Here is an 18,382-nt window from a genome sequence, read left to right on the forward strand (position 1 = left end):
GAATTAGTCTAATATACTAAAAATGATAAGAGAAAATATTAAAAACATAAAGCTATAATTCATTATGGAGAGAAAAATAAAATAAAGATTGACAGTAGAATGGGTAAATTAATAAATTGGAATACCAAGATAAAGCACTCTGTAAAAAAGATAGGCACGAATAGATGGTAAATGAAAAAATATATCAAATGACATGGTAAAAAAATCATATTTGAATCTCAGAAAAATCTATAGGGGAAAAATGAAGAAATAATTTTAAGAATTTCTAGAATTAAAAAAAGGACCTAATAGCACAGTTTTAAAAGACTTTTAAGGTGCCAAAAAATAAATGATGAGAGCCTTCATTTCACTACAACATTGTAGTGAAATGTATAATCACTAAAAATAAATAAGAAACTCTCAAAGCTTTTAGAGTAAAAGTGCATTACATAGGAAAAAAAAGAATCAGGTTAACACTGGATTTCTCAACAGAAACTTTGGATGCATAAAGTTATCTTTTAAGGCACTGAAGAAAAAAATCGAACACATGATTTTCTCTATAGCCAACGAGTTTTTGAAGCCCAAAAGTGAAGAAAAAATATTAACAAGGATCCTTTTTGAAAATACGATTGGATTAAGTATTCCAATAAGAAAAATATATCACCAGGAAAATGTTATTTGATATGGGAAATGAGGATAAGTGAGTTAGAAAATTTCATTCTTGTTTAAATAAATAAGAATAAGGACTAAAAAACAGAGAGATAAAAATTATATCTATAATAATTCAAAACTAAAATTTTAGACAATACCAATATGATGTGTATGGTATAAGGGGAGAAGCATAGAGAAAAGGGATAGGTGAGAATGTCCTAAGGAAAATGTCTTGTTTGAGAAAATATAGAGATATTGATAAGTTTAAGAAATTGTTAGGAAAAGACCACTCACTTCATGAGGCTATTTAACATTCATTCCAGAAACCAAGGAGAATAAGAAAAGAAAACTATAGGCTAATTTTACTTGGGAACATAGATATGAAAAAATTTTAAAATAAAACTTAACCAACTCCAACAATGTATTTTAAACACCTGGTAGAATGATCAATTTTCTCTGTTCAAGATTATTTTTTAACTGATGGGCACTTTAGGGACCCACTTTCTTAAAGAGATAGCCCAGAGGAAAACTTGAATATGTGTTCTATTCCTCCATTCCTCATCTTTTCCTCTTCTAAAGTCATATAGAGATCACTTAGCCTAAGCCTCACATTTTATTTAAAATAATATTGAAGATCAAAGGTGATATGACTTATCTAACATCATTTAGTAAATTAATTTTTGAAGAAGGATTTAAATTCATTTTTTTTTTGGCCTCCAGAGCAGTGTTCATTCCTTTTTATTACCCAGCTTTTCTGCTAATGGTCTCTGAGTAACTCATCCTAAGCATTATTAACTTGTAATGTCCTAATGTAGCAGTCAACTTATTTTTTAATTAATTAATTAATTAATTTCAAGCTGTCCTCGTAATCAGTAAAAGCCATCTTTGTCCTGAAAGTATGAAAATGACTAGAAAATCATCCCTGTCAATCAATCAGTCAACAAGAGTTTATTGAGTCCCTAATTTATTTAAGGAATTGTATTATGAACTAAGACATACAAAGAAATATGGACTTGGCTTTTAATTAAATGAATTTGTAGTCTAGTTGAGCAAACAGAATATAACATACAGTTCCTTGTATCATTAGTTGCTTATTTAAGCTTAAAGGCCAAATGAGAGCAGTGCTCACTAGGACATTCTGAAGAGTTCTCTGGCCTGGGAGGGTCAGGGAATGTTTGCTAGAGGTAAGTGGTCTCAGGAATCTCTGCTTTGTGCCATCAAAGGAATGTATTTACCACTTTTCCCAGCCTGCCTGTCACCAGTAGAATTTACACAATGAGGAAGGAGCTTGGGTTTCAAAACAAATTCTTTCTGGGTGGACTTGAGCAAGGGCCATCTGATGTGAGAAATACCTGTGGCTCCCTTGCCTAGGAGTCTCATTCCATCTTAGACCTCTAGGAGGCAGATGTAAAGGTCAGGATCTTAAAGAAAGGCATAAAAGTTATTTGTTTTCACACTACTTTTTAAAAGGCCAAATTCAGTCGGCTTAGTTAGAGCTTGCCTTGATGTGAAAGGTATAAAACATTCTGTGGTGGTAGTTGCAGTTCTACCACAGAATCAAGACACCTGCCTCTCAGCTTCATGCATCTGCTGCCTCAACCCAGAAGCGAAGATCAAGGCTCCTGTAGATCACAGGAACAAAAAGATTTGCTAACGACTAGTGACATCTGTATGCATGCTATCTGTGGAGTTGTACCAGACTGCAGTGTGAATGCAAGTCCCATTTCTGGTTCTTTGATATGTCAAAGGCAGAAAAATGATTTAAGAAAATGTCTGACTCCAGTCAGACTAGGCCAGAGTTCTCTACTTTTCATGTCATCCCTCCCACCAATAACTGTGACTAAAGCTGGATCTTATGTCAGTGGAAACTCAAAACTCACTTTTTATAACATTTTGTTTTTTTTATTTCCTGGCATGTTGCCATTTTAGTTATTACAGAGCTTTAGTGACATCATAGATAGTACTGTTGTTGATAGTAACTGTAATTGCCATGGCCTTAAATTAGCAAAACTGCTAATTTCACTAGTCATTGAAATTGAAATAATCCTGTTGACTATAAATCTTTCACTGTTATAGTAACTGTAAAGCACAAAGATAAAATTTATAGTAACCGTAAAGTACAAAGATAAAATTTAAATGATAACATTATTGGCAGAAAAGAGCATATCATTCTTGCAAGTTGTTTTGTGTGCCTAGTTCCTTTAGACATTTTGAAGGCTAAATTTCCCCGTATAAACAGCCATGTTCAGCTTTTTGAATGATGTAGATTCAAGGCCATCTTTCACGTGGCCTTGGTAATGCCTTCTTGTTGTGCCGATAAAGAATAACCTTAAGGCCACTATATCTCCGAGATAAAATTCACTGCTCACAAGCATTGTTAAAAAATCTCTTCAAGTGGTAGGTGCCAATCCTTGATAGTTTCTTTATCCACTTCAGCTCCATAAAATAATATAATGGTTTGATTGGATCCTGAATACAGTTAAGTCCAATTTTTTTTTTTAAAGAGCAACATTTTTCCTCTCTTAAATTATAGACCTATTTAGCATGCTGTGTATTCTTTCTAATTATAAGCAGTGGTGACTAAGAGAAAATAAATTATATCGTCACCATGCAAACCCTGTGTCTCCTCAGGGACACCACTGTGCCATTAAAACCACTGGTTAGCGGGCCAACTGAGCAGTATTCTTCTAGTTTCTGGTGCTTAGTTTTTCCTCCATGCAATATTGACATGCTATAAATTGTAGAAATGGAAATTGTCACATCAAAACAGTTCTTTTTCATCATATGCACCCAAAAAACAATAGAAACATAATTGAATATTTTCTAACTTTAATACTTTCTGCAATACATGAGTAAGTTAAAATTGCCTTGTACTGGAAGAAGTTGTGACATATCCATAATAGATGAGACTCTGAAGCAATGTCCCTTGGAAGCACACAGTGATTCTAGACATTGGTTTGTAGCTATTTTATTATCTTGCTACTGTTTTATTAATAACGAGACCTTAATGTTTAACATGCTTAATTTATTGACAATCACTCTAACTTCAAGGTATTTGTGTGTTGGGCCAGCAGGATAATTTTTCCTTTATATTTTAAAATATATTTGTTCCCCTTGATAAAACTTTGTAAAGTATTCAAACCATTCAATCAACAAGAAAGACCCTTTTTAATCTCATTATTCAAGATAATGACTACCCACAATCTAGTACATATGATGGTTGAATATTTAAAAGCCTATATAATCAGCATAATATTTTCAGAAAGTCTACATTTCTATTATCCCTTGGCGGTAAACTAGTTTCTCTCTGCTACAGTCTGTCTACTGCTAAAGCTTCACAGAAAAGAAAAGGATAGATACCTTTTCACAGGAAGATGTGACTCATGGGGATGTCCCAACAAGACAGGAAAATGAAGCTGGTCCTTTCTACATGGAAATCTCTACCTGGAAAAGAATGAATAATTTTTCATTGGCAACCCATCGAATAAATGTATTACGTTTCATTTAATTAATCCTTTATCGTTGAATTTTAGAATGTTTCTAAATTTCACTACTAAAATTAATTCTATAAAATATCCTTATAGATATATCTTTAGAATAATTTCCTTAGGATAAATTCCTAGAAGCTAAATATCCATTTTTGATTAATATTCTCAAATTACCATCCACACTACCAGTTTACACTCTCACTTGCAAAGTTTAAGTGTGGCCATTTCTCTACACTCTCAGCAGCAATATCACTTTAAAAGTATATGTGTGAATATTTTGAAAGATACCATCTGCATTCTAGGATATTGGTGGAGCTTGGTGTTTTTCCTTGGCAGCTGCAAAGGGATTTTATGATTTCTGGGTCCTTGCCCCAAATCTCAGCATTTTTCATATTTTCCAAGAGCACATTAAATCCATGTTATGACTCTATGAAGAACACAGTGTTGGTGGAAAAAGGGTCAACTGGTAAAAAAAAAAAAATTGCAAAATATAGGACCAAAACAATTATTGTTTCCAGAATTCAACTTGAATGTCTTAGTCAAGAGAACTAAAGCAAAATGTGGTTAATTGATTTGCCACTCAGCTAAATCAAAGATCTGATGTGGCTATGAACCTATTATATATTCTCAAAATAAATGTCAACTTTTATGGCCCTGAGCAGAGAATGTAAAGCTATTTCGAAGAGCAAGGACAAATTTCATATGGTTCAAATGAGTTTAGAATGAATATTGCCCTACTGACCTTTATTTTAATGAAACATATTGAATGGCCTTCTATCAGATAAAGTTTAATGATCCATTCTGGTTCCACATTCTTGGATCAATAATTCTTTGGGAGAACATTGAATCAGTCTTAAAATGGGGTGAGCTTGGCTCACATAGATTGCAAAATGAGAAACTCTGCCTTAGAAGAAATCTTGGTTCAGAACAATTGAAGGGAAAAAAATAATGAACTAAGAGAATTTTACTCAAAAGATATTTATTGAGCACCTACTAAGTATCAGACACTCTATATAATCCATCTCCTTTGTTTATAACAATCCTGCTACGTCAGTATTTACATAGTTTTCCAGAAAAAGAAAGTGAAGATCAGAGAGGTCAAAGAATTGCCCAAACTCTCACAGTTGGTAAGAGGGGGAACTGGAATTTGAACTCTGAACATTGATTCCAAAGTTTTACGAATTCCATTATACGACACTGGCTTCTACATCCTAGACAGTGTTAGGCTCTGGGGGACACATAGATAGAAGAAGATGTGGTCTTTGTACTCGACTGGCACGTAATCTTTTCTCAGTAGGAACTCTCAGGGAAGGGCTGTCTATAATTCAGGAAAGCACAGATGTGTATTATTTTAAACACAGCTCAAATATGTGTTTAATTCCTCCCTGAGTTCAGAGTACCCTTGTATACATAGGTAACCAATATTTAAGGTAGCTTGCTTTACATATGATTCTTGATTAGAGTTATTTCTGCAAAGCTGTGTCAGTGTTGTGTAAATCTTTTTGTTTGGAATCTTTTTATTAGTCCCGGAATTAGCATAAAGTTGAATGAGGTATTCTCCTTGGGAACAAAATTTAATTTTGTGAAGCAAAGCAGTCTGTAATACTCCCCTTTGTGGTAAAAAGAATGAGGATGGAAAAACTAGGTCTTTGGCAATGTCGTATTCATTAATTTATAGTAATTAGTAGATGTTATTAATTAATACTTAATTACGACATTAGCCAAGATATATTGAGCCAGGCAGTATGCTATCCTCAGGGTTTTTCTAAGGAACAGACTCCCTCAGCTGATGTGAGTTTATCATAAGGGAAGTCAGAAATCAGAGCCCCTACCTGTGCAGTCCTGCCTTGTGGCTCTGGATTACTATGGAGAGCAATGCCCCTCACAGTTTGATACCAGCCCAGCAGACAGATTCCATCCTTCACTGGTTTGCTAAAACACTAAGTCACTTTATCAGTGAGGCTGAAGAGCCCGAATCTTGAGAAAGGGAATTTGGCAGCTGTGGGTAACTGTTAGTTGGCACTATCAAGGACTTCCGGTGACATTCAACTTGTGAAACAAATATAAAAATACCATTTAAGATAAAACTCTTTCCGGTCCATCGGAGCAAATTGATGCACCGAATGATCACTTAGCAGAGACATCCACTCATATGCCCTTTATGCTTGACGAGAAAATGAGAGGATGACAGCAAACACCCTCAATAGGTCAGAGGCACTCAGCCTGTTGGAGAAAGGCAATAAAATTCTGCTGGAGACCCTTGCATCCTGACACTAGGCCTGTGAACATTCCCAGCCACAGTTTCGAGTGAGATCAATAACAACGTGACAGCCAGGAAACGTCCAGGCAAACAGACACCCGTATCACATACCCTGTGGTTTTAGGGAAGCCTGAATCAAATAGAGGTGCCAGGGGAAGTGAATTAAAATTAATTTAGTAGTTAATGCTACAGAAATCACACAGACATTGTACGTGTTAGCTGGAACAAAACCTGAACCTACCGTTGGTTTGTAACTGAAAAAAAAAAAAAAGGAAAAAAAAAAAAGGAAAACCAAAAAAGACCCCTGTTCCAGCACTACATCAATTCCTCAAATAGGGGAGGGAATGTTGGAGAGCCAAACCACCCTTAGTAGAAAGGGCATAATTCGGTTCTGAAATATGGCTCTCTTCTGGGAGCAAGGGGTTTGGGAGGGTAGGATTTTTGTGTTACCACATCATCAATGTTTTTATCTGGATTTTAGCTGTGCTCTCAATCATCTAACCTTTGACAGAAATGACCAGAACATATACTTAGGCATTTCTCATTTTCCATTTGTAAATTACATCAAAGCCACTGGAGCCTCTAATTGGGAATGAGTTAGGATAATGGAAAAATAGTTGACTAATATTTATTTCGGATTCCTGAATAGGCACATAGCCTCCAGGGAAGTTAGTATGACAAGGCACTAAACTACAAAGAAGCTCAGAGTGAGAAACTCATGAAGTTAACTACAGAGCAGGGCAATACTGGACTCTGCCAAGAAGTGAGAGGCTCTCCGGGCTAATTTAAGACATGGGATACACATTTAAAATTACTTAATTACTCCTGTCCCTTTGTTTTCTCCTCCTCTTGTTTTTATTTTTCCTTTTTCTCTATGCTTCCTTGTGCCAAGTTCATTTAATTTATCTGTTTTGTTTCATTCTTTCTACCGTAATTGCTGCCATTTTCTATTATTCTATCCTTTCAATCTGATTCATCTAATTTTTAAAGCTAGTTTTAAAAAATTATTTCTTTGTAATCTAGTGACCTTTGCATAATTTCCAAAGTCAATACTTTTTTGTACAGCAGAGTCATTCCTTCATCTGACATTGAGCTGATTCAGCTCCTACAGCGCACCAGATGCTTTGCAAGCTCAGTATGTTGATAGCTTTGTGTGAGGGTGCTGCTTACCAGCCTGGGCCCATCTGGGCCCTCTGGGGTTTCTTGGTTAGGTAGTATTGTTTACCCAAGTGCCTCTTAGCTCAACCACATGTTTATATTGAATTAAGCAGTCTTTTTATTGGGCTCTTGAAAAGGAAGAGAGATCTTTTTAATGTGCCCATTGAACTAGAAAGAAAAGAAGCATAAACTATCACACCCTTATTCTCCCATTTTCTGGTCTAAAGTGGGACAGTCTCCTCTGACCATTGGACCCTTGGTATTGATGTGGCTGAGCATGACGATGTATTACTGGCTCCTCCCGGATCTGACTCAACCACTGCACCATCCTTTCCCTTCCTCACCATAATTGTAAAGGGAGTCAGAAGAGTATGATGGGGTGTCAGGGCAACATGTAGATAATATGATTAGAACGCCACCTGCAGCTGCCTCAGAGTATGACCAAGCTCTAGAATTTTTGTAGTGCTGTCTGTGAGAAGCAAGTTTACCCTGTTGAAAGAGACAATCCTTTAATGGTCTCTCCCATTCCTACAGACCTTTCATTATGTTATGGGCTTAATTATGTCCCTCCCCTGCTCCCACCCCAGAAGATATGTCGAAGTCCTAACTCCCACTGCCTCAGAATATTTAGGAATAGGGTCATTACACATGTAATTGGTTAAGATGAAGTCATACCAGAGTAGGGTGGGTCCTTTATCAATTTTCCTGGCATCTTTATAAGAAGGGAAGAGATCCAGAAACACATGAGTGGAGAATCCTATGTGACAACAGGCAGAGACTGAAGCACGGTAATTGAAAGCCAAGAAGCACCAACAAGCACAGCTACCACCAGAAGCTAGGAAGAGGCAAGGAAAAATTTTTCTCTATATATTTCAGACATGGCCTCCCTGACACCTTAATTTTGGACTTCTAGCCTCCAGAACTGTGAGACAATAAATTTCTGTTATTTTAAACCCCACCGTTTGTGGCAGCCCCCAGAAATGGATGATGCACTGTGTATACCAAAAACGTAATGTCCTGACTGTTGTCTCTCGTGGCCATTTTTCTGGGTATGTTTTCAGGAAGCAATCTGAAGGATGAGGTAATATCTTAGTCAACAGGCAGGCTTGCTTATTGCTTGCGATAAAAATGGTGAATTCCTCAAGCTCCATGTTCCTCAGCTATGAAGTAAACCTGCTGTGTTTATCTGAACCACACTGTGTCACCCTCATGGAGGAGGAAAATCAGTTTAAATAAGGGTTATTATAATAGTCCATATCTAGAGGTTCTCTAAGATGCCCGCTTATTATTTCTTTTCTTTGTTTTTAAGATCTGTGTGATGTGCTGCAAAGGATTAGGATTATGTGCCCTGTGAGTCAGCAGGGAAAGGGAAGCCAGGACCACTGTCATGTCATTTTATCACAGGACACTGAAGGTGATTGTGTTAAATGGCTGGCTGGCTTCCCAGGCTCCTGAGCAACCTTGTGATTCCTCAGAATTCGCTCCCCCTCTGCACAGAGCTCAGTGATGAGTGGTGATCAGATGGCAACTTTGCACGTGGCCATTTATCATAATAGAGAGAAGTGGGTCCTAAGTAGCAGAAATAAAGCTTATCAGTTATGGGAGAGCTGGCATATCCTCTAGTTAGACATAGATGGAAGTGTCACATCCTCTGCTAAGTACTTTCTATGCCAGGGACTTAGATCCTTGCTCAGGTTAAGTGGATGCCTCGGCCTCATCTCCAGGCCTTCAGATACACTGGGCTCTACTTTGGGTAAGGTTGAAATATTTAGAACGTTTCCGTATGTTGAATTGACTTATGGGGTAAGTCAATTGCCCCCCAAATCACTGAAGTATTCAATGGAGAGGTGTTTCTTCTTTGATCCAGGTCACTGTACACTATCTACTTGGCTGGCCGGCGGGCAGACACCTGCCCCACTTCCCTCAGCATAGGGGACTTTGTTCCTGGAAAAGGAATAAAAAGCTCTTCACTGTCTTTCAAGTTGTTTATGATGGGAAGCACTGACCTACATCTGGCCACCGTGATTGTCTTTGGTTGTATGTTCTGGGATTAAAGGGGCCCTGTACCAGAAGCTTTATGCATGTGAAAGCACCAAGGAGGTGGATGCATGCTCGTTCACCTCAGCTTTCTCTGCTACTGCCTTTCAAAACCAGTGGCCTATCTAGAGTATTTGACTTCTGGAAATGATAATTCCTTACCCACCCTTCCAATATGTTATTTAAAGAATTCTATAGTGTAAATGCATATATCCACACCTAGATTCTACCATTAACATTTGTTATACTTGCTTTGTCATATATCTATCCATGTAGAGTGGATCATTTTTTAACACTTGTCTCTATATGATTAAAACATTTTCAATAATAATCATGAAATAAAACAACTAATATTAATGGCCAGAAAAATACAGTGAAAAACTTATACAAATTTTGTATGTATAATTATATTAGTAAAACTAAAATTAACAAAATAAATATTGCATACAAAATATTATATATAAAATATTACATCTTGCAGTTCATGTTCTATGTACTTCTTAACTTCTACATGATATTTGTTATGTATTAAAAGATAAGTAATAAAAAATGTGCTCATTTGAAGCTTATATATATGTGCATGTTTATATGTATATATATAATTAAAACGCAGTTGTAATGACAGCAATTGTTTAAAGTCTATACTAGTCAAACTTTTTTTTTTTTGTAGAACAACATTTTATCACTGACATTATTTAGAATTGCTGGCAAGTGGTAATAATAAAAAATCAGCTTGTGGTTGGCTTTCTAATTGTTTTTAAATTCTGCACATATAGTGCATCCTCTTATGATTTTCTGCCCCTTCCCATTCTTGATGGTGTCCAAGAAAAATGGAGTTGGAGGCTAGTGTAGGGTCGTAAATATAGATTTTGTTCAATACTATTGCAATATGGGAAAGAGACTTCATAATAGAACCTAGCTTAATCTCAAATATAGTAGACAACTGTTGATTTATGGCCAGTGAGCAGAGTGAGGGGGCCAATGGATGGAAAATTACTAAGAGGAGACATCAAGTTAGAGGGTAGAGGAGGGTTTTGCTAAAGGCATCCAAAGATTTATACAGGGAGTGGGAATGAGGAACTTGATCAGATATCAAGATGGAGATTCCTACTAAACTGACAGAAGGGTTCTTGCTACACCTGGGTTGGGCAGGTGAAAAACAGGGCGCAAGGGTGAGGCCTAGTCAAAATGAAGGTCAGAAGAGACTGTCTAAAGTTTGTCTCTCATGGAGAGAGTCTTTGTCAGTGGCCACTGCCTAGGACATATAGTTTACTTATATTGGTGAAATAAGTAGTTCTAGAAATAAGGGAAATAGTGTGGAAGGGATGGGCAAAGAGGATGTCATTGTAAACATCCTGATCTTATAATTATGAAGCCTAAAGCTTTATTAATCATTTCATTGGTATCATTAATAAATAATAAAGATTGGATTAAACATAGTGGTGTGAGAGACATTCCTAGATCTCTCCCCTTGAAACAACAATAAGCTGAACACTTAAAACTCAACAAAAACCACCCAAACTACACAGCAGTACGTCTTAGCGTGGGATCTGCGCATAAGAGATACCACAGGTCAGAACCCTGGGTGTCAGGTGGTGGACTGGGAGAAATAAAGAAGCTGCTTCTCAGTCTCCAGAGCTCCCTGTAGGAGGAGGGGGAGGAGGGAAGGAGCGGCGAGTTCCCTGAACAGCCCTCCCTGAGAGTGCCGTGAGCTCCATGCTGCTGGCAGCAGTGCCCAATCATCAGGGCAGAAGGCACAAGGACCATAGAAAAGTAGGGATGGCAGAGAAACAACAGTTGATTTTTACCAGCTGCGGTTGCAAAACTGAGGCTGAGCTGCAGCCTCCAACTCCCACCTTAGTGGGCCCCTCCCCCGATACTCTCCGAGGTGGAATGCTGCAGAGCCCCAGGGGAATCTGAGCAAATGCTACCGAAACTGTCACCAACACTGACAAAAACTGAGACTGAGGGTAGCAGGCATTATTAAACATCTATAAGGGGAAAAAAAGACATTATTAACACTTTATATAAAGCAGAGATCCAAGAGGCTTAGACACCACCTACTGGAAACCAAAAGAAAAAACACCCATTTTCTTTCAACAGGCTAAGGACCATTATATAATAAATCTTCTTTCTGGAAAAAAAAAAAAGTAGAGCACACTTCCATGAATGCCCAGGAAGAGAAGTAGTACATTAAACACCATGAACAAACAAGGTGACAAGGCATCTCAGAAAGAAAGAGAAAAATCTCCAGAAAATAAGCTTCCAGACATAGAAATATGTGACTTAAATGAAAGAGAATTCACGATGGTACTTCTGAAAAAATTCAGTGAGATCTGAAATGAATCATATCAACAATTTCAGGAACTGAAAAACAACTAGATGACCAGAATGAGTTCTTTAGCACGGAGATTGAAACCCTCAAAAAGAACTGAATAAACCTTTTGGAGATAAAGAACACACTACAAGAATTGAAAAATGAAATAGCAAGCTTGGGAAATAGAGTCGACCAAATGGAGGAAAGGATCAGTGATATTGAAGACAGAAATCTGGAAATAAATCAGAAGGAAGAAGAGAGAAACCAAAGAATGAAAAATAATGAAAGAGAAATACAAGAACTAGCTGATGCCATCAGGAGAGGAAACAAGAATAATGGGCATTCTCGAAGGAGAGGAAAAAGAGCAGGGATTAGAAAGCATTTTCAGACAAATAGTTGATGACAATTTCTCAAATCTAAGGAATGAACTGGAGCTTGGAATTCAAGAACTCAATAGAACACCCAATTATCTCAATCCAAAAAGGCCTTCAGCAAGACATGTCATATTAAAATTGTCAAAAAATCAACAGCAAAGACAGAATTCTCAGGGCAGCCAGGAAAAGAAGACAGTAACTTATAAAGCAAAACCCATTAGATTATCATTGGACTTCTCAGCACAAACCTTACAAACCAGGAAGGACTGGAATCAAATATTCAAACTATTAAATGAAAGGAACTACCAGCCAAGAATAATGTATTCGGTTAAGCTCTCCTTTAGATATGAAGGAGAAATAAAGACCTTTCTAGACATAAACAATTTGAGAGAATTCTTCACAACAAGGCCTGTGCTACAAGAAATACTGAAAGGGGTCAGCTCACCTAAAACAAAATGAAAAAAAAAAAAAAGCATAATTATGAGTAAGGTGACTAGCAGGCTGATAAAAGCAGAGGAGTGCAACCCTTACTACAAACAGGGCATTATGAGCTTAAAATAAGAAGAGATTTGCTATAGCAAGATAGTAATGAATGTTCAGCATTCATATGGACAGAATGAGACAACAATGACTGAAAAGGGGAAGATTCAAAGACCCAAATTCGCAAAGGAGAATGGAGATAAGGCACATTGCAGAAGAAAAGGGAAGACTATATATATACAACTATCCTTTTCATATTTGTAATGGTTACCACAGGCCAAAGATTTAGAACTGAAGTACATAACATAAAATAAGAAGGACCAGAGGGAAAAACCACAAAAGCCAACCAAAATAAAGAAAACAGAAACACAGGATAAGGAAGCAATGGAAACACTGAGCTACCAGAAAGCAAAAGATAAAATGGCAATAAGAAGACCTCATATTTCGATAATCACCCTAAATGTAAATGGACTGAACTCATCAATAAAAAGGCACAGAGTTGCAGATTGAATCAAAAAACAAAATCCAACCATATGCTGCCTCCAGAAGACACATCTCAGCTCCAAAGACAAATATAGACTCAAAGTGAAAGGGTGGAAAATGATGTTTCAAGCAAATGGCATTCAGAGAAAAGCGGGAGTAGCAGTACTAATATCAGATGAAATAGACTTCAAAATAAAAAAGGTAAAGAAAGATACTGAGGGACACTTCATAATGATAAAAAGAATCATGCACCAAGAAGACATAACACTTATTAATATCTATGTTCCCAATAAGGGAGCCCCGGAATATGTAAAGCAATTACTAACAGAACTAAAGGGAGAAACAGATCAAAACATTATTGTAATAGGGGACCTAAGTACCCCACTGTCAGATATGGACAGATCATCCAAACAAAAACTCGATAAGGAAATAACATCCTTAAATGATACATTAGTCCAACTGGACATAATTGACATTTACAGAGCCTTCCACCCCCAAACAGCTGCTTATACATTCTTCTCTAGAGCACATGGAATATTCTCAAGGATTGATCACATACTGGGACACAGAGATAGCCTCAGCAAATATAAGAGGGTTGAAATCATACCAACCATATTTGCTGATCATAATGCTTTGAAACTAGAGATCAACTGTAAAAAGAAAGTGGAAAGAATCACAAATCAATGGAGATTAAACAATATACTACTGAAGAATAACTGGGTCAGAGAAGAAATAAAAAGGGAGATCAAGAGATACATAGAAGTGAATGATAATGATAGTACGACATATCAAAACATTTGGGACACGGCAAAAGCGGTCGTAAGAGGAAAGTTCATGTCATTACAGGACTACCTTCAAAAACAAGAGGGAGCCCAAATAAACAACCTAATGATTCATGTTAAAAATCTAGATAAAGAAGAACAAATGAAGCCTAAAGCTAGCAAACGGAAAGAAATAATCAAAATTAGAGCAGAAATAAATGAAATGGAAAACAAAATAACGATAGAAAAAGTCAATGCAACAAAGAGGTGATTCTTTGAGAAGGTTAATAAAATTGACAAACCCCTGGCTAGACTCACTAAAGAAAAAAGAGAAAGGACACAAATAGACAAAATCAGGGATGAAAGAGGGGAAATTACAAAAGACACTAAAGAAATACAAAGGATCATACAAGAATACTATGAAAAAATATATAACACCAAATTTAATAACCTAGAAGAAATGGACCAGTACTTAGAAAACTACAACCTTCCTAGAATGAATCAAGAAGAACTGGAAAATCTAAATAGATCGATCAGCAGTATAGAAATTGAAACAATCATCAAAAATCTACCAAAAAGTAAAAGTCCAGGACCAAATGGCTTCACCAGTGAGTTCTATCAAACATTCAAAGAAAATTTAATACTTATTCTTATTCTCCTCAAACTCTTCCAAAAAATCAAAGAGGAGGCAATATTTCTCAACTCATTTTATGAGGTCAATATTACCTTGATACCAAAACCTGGTAATGATACCACAAAAAAAGAAACTACAGACCAATATCTCTCATGAACACAGATGAAAAATCCTAAATAAGATACTAGCAAACTGAATATAGCAACATATTAAAAAGATTATACACAATGATCAAGTGGGCTTCATCTCAGGGGCACAGGGATGGTTCAACATATGCGAATTAACTAATGTGATACACCACGTAAACAAATTAAAAAATAAGAATCATATGATCACATTGGTAGATGTAGAAAAAGCCTTCAACAAGATGCAGCATCCATTTATGATCAAAACACTTAATAAAATTGGTATAGAAGAAAAGTACCTTAACATAATAAAGGCCACCTATGACAACCCCCCAGCCAACATTATACTTGATAGTGAAAAACTAAAAACCTTCCCTCTAAGATCAGGAACAAGGCAAGGCTGTCCACTATCGCCACTATTATTCATATAACATTGGAAGACCTAGCAAGTGCAATCGGACAAGAGAAAGATATAAAAGGCATCCAAGTAGGAAACAAAGAAGTCAAATTGTCACTATTTGTGGATGACATGATTCTCTATATTCTCTTAACCCTAAAGACTCCACAAGAAAACTACTAGAAGCAATAAGCAAATACAATAAAATCTCTAGATACAAAATCAACGTTCAAAAACCAATAGCGTTCCTATGCTCTAATAACGAAGAATCAGAAAAAGAAGTGGAAAAAATAATACCTTTTGCAACAACAACAACAACAAAATACATAGGAATAAATCTAATAAAACATGTGAAGGACCTATATAATGAAAACTATAAGACCCTCTTAAAAGAAATCGAAGAAGATACAAAAAAATGGAAAGATATTCCATGTTCTTGAATTGGAAGAATCAACATAGCTAAAAGACCATATTACCTAAAGCACTTTACAGATTTAATGCAATCCCCATCAAAATCCCATCGGCTTTTTTTAAAAGAAATAGAACAAAAAAATCATCAGATTTGGATGGAAGCCCAAAAGACCCCGAATTGCCACAGCCATCCAGAGAAAAAAAGAACGAGGCTGGAGGCATCACACTGCCCGGCTTCAAATTATACTACAAAGTGACAGTAATCAAGATGGCATGGTATTGGCAGAAAAATACACACACAGACAAGTGGAACAGAATCGAGAGTCTGGAAATAAATCCATATTTATATGGGAAAATAATTTTTGACAAAAACACCAAAAATATACAGTGGAGAAAGGACAGTCTCTTCAATAAGTGGTGCTGGGAAAACTGGAAAGCCACCTGCAAAAGAATAAAACTAGACTGTTGTCTATCACCACACACCAACATTCTCAAAATGGTTTAAGGACCTGAATATAAGACCTAAAACAATAAAACGCATAGAAGAAAACGTAAGAACTAAACTCAAGGACCTTGGACTTAAAGAGGATTTTATGAATTTGACCTCAAAGGCAAGAGAAGTAAGAGCAAAAATAAATGAATGGGACTACATCAAGCTAAAAACCTTCTGTTCAAAAGAAATTGTAAACAAGGTAAAGAGACAACCTTCCGAATGGGAAAATATATTTGTAAGCAACACCTCTGATAAGGGCCTAATATCCAAAATATAAAAAGAACTCATATGACTCAATAACAACAAAAAAAAACAAACGATCCAATCAAAAAAATGGGCAGAGGAGCTGAACAGATACTTCTCTCTAGAGGACATACAAGTGGCCAAAAATATATGAAAAGATATTAAACATTGTTCAACATTGCTAGCTGTTAGGAAAATGCCAATCAAAACTACAATGAGATACCATCCCATACCTGTTAGAATGGCTATAATCAACAGGACAAGTAATAATAAAACTTGAAGAGGATGTGGCTGCAAATTGGTACAGCCACTGTGGAAAGCGGTGTGGAGGTTCCTCAAAAAACTGAGAATTGACCTACCACATGATCCAGCAATCCCCCTACTGGGTATTTACCCCAAAGACTTGAAAACTCATATTCGAAAAAATACTTGCACACCAATGTTCATAGCAGCATTATTCACAGTGTTCAGGACATGGAAGCAACCGAAGTGTCCTACGATAAATGATTGACTAAAGAAGCTGTGGTACATATATACAATGGAATATTACTCAGTCATAAGAAGAGATGAAATACTGCCATTTGCAACAACATGGATGGACCTTGAAATAATCATACTAAGCGAAATAAGCCAGACAAAAAAGGTTGAAAATCACATTATAACACATATGTGGGATATAAACCTAAAAGCAACAAATGAACAGGACAAACAAACAGACTCATGGACATGGACAATGGACTAGTGGTTACCAGAAGGGAGGGCGGAAGGGGGAGGTGGAAAATAAAAAATGAAATGTTAAAAAAATTATGTCTATATAGTATGAAAAAATAAATAAACTCGCATTTAAAAAATAAATAAATAATAAAAGCCAGGAAGTAACTTTGTACAACATGACATAATTTGTTTGTCATTCTGTCTTTACCCACTACTCTTTTACCTCTTTTAGCAGGCAGTTTCTCCCCTGCTTTCTTGTGACTGAGCCTTGAATGACAACAAAATTTATGTCCAGATCAGCAGAGCAGTGTTTCCCCTTTATAAGGTGATCGATCGATCAGCTTTCCAAAGACGCTCAGCGCCTATAGGGAAGAAAGTCCACGTCACAAGAACAAGAAGTATAACATAGGGGCAATCCTAGCCTTTTTCCTCTCTGTCTCTGCTAAGGAAAATTCTGACAATGCCCCTCACAGTTTCTCTCCTCTTCCCACCTGGATCCTAGTTCAGGTTGACCCAGCGAGAACGGGAGAAATAGGAACAGGGGGATTTTTATTAGATAGGGCCTGGGTTTCCTGAGGATTTCAAATGGAGGAGAAAAAGAGGGCAAAAAACTCTCTTAGGTAGGGATTTTTAGAGAAGGTAGCTGGAAAGTTGAGAGCTAAATTGGACAATAGGTCTTCTGGATCAAGAGAAATGGAATAGTAGGAATTTCTAAGAAGCAGAGCTGAGGGTTATAAATTAGATCTCTTAATATTCCTTAGTAGAAGCTGGCAAAAATTTAAATGACTTGTGAATATTTTGGGGTGATTGGACTGTGTTCATGTGAGGCAATCTTGTCCTAAGGTTCCGAGGGGCATGAGTCATATTAGAGTTACATTAACAAACCTTTAGCTTGAGGAGCAAAGGTGACTGCTAGGTCCCTTTAACACTCAACTGTATGGCAACGAAGCAGCTTCAGTTTCTGAACTGGACCCAGTGGAGGTAAATTGATTCCTTTCCCCTGAAAGCTAGCTTGACTGCGGCGACTAATTCTTCTCAAGCAAGAATGTAAGGGCTTGAAAACTGGCTTTAAGACACCTCTGGAGCATGCAAAACACCTAAAAATGGACAAAGAAAACAGTGATGTTTCATCCAAACCCACTGATGTGAATGTAAGTACAGTGCAGTGAGGTGCGGGGAGTCTTCTCTGTTACTTGAATGCCACTTGTTGACCATGTTAGTAAAATGAGATCATGTTACTTTATAAAAATAAAGGCAATGATAACAGAATACTTTATCTTCTTACAGTACTTAATGGATTTTACAAATGTGGCTTGTTTTAAAGTACTGTACTTGGCAATCGATTTGCAGCTGTTTTTCTAAAACTCCAGGGAAATT

The sequence above is a fragment of the Pteropus medius genome, unplaced genomic scaffold (genome assembly GCF_902729225.1).
Source record: "Pteropus medius unplaced genomic scaffold, Ma_sr-lr_union100, whole genome shotgun sequence".
In the NCBI taxonomy this organism is placed as follows: Eukaryota; Metazoa; Chordata; class Mammalia; order Chiroptera; family Pteropodidae; genus Pteropus; species Pteropus medius.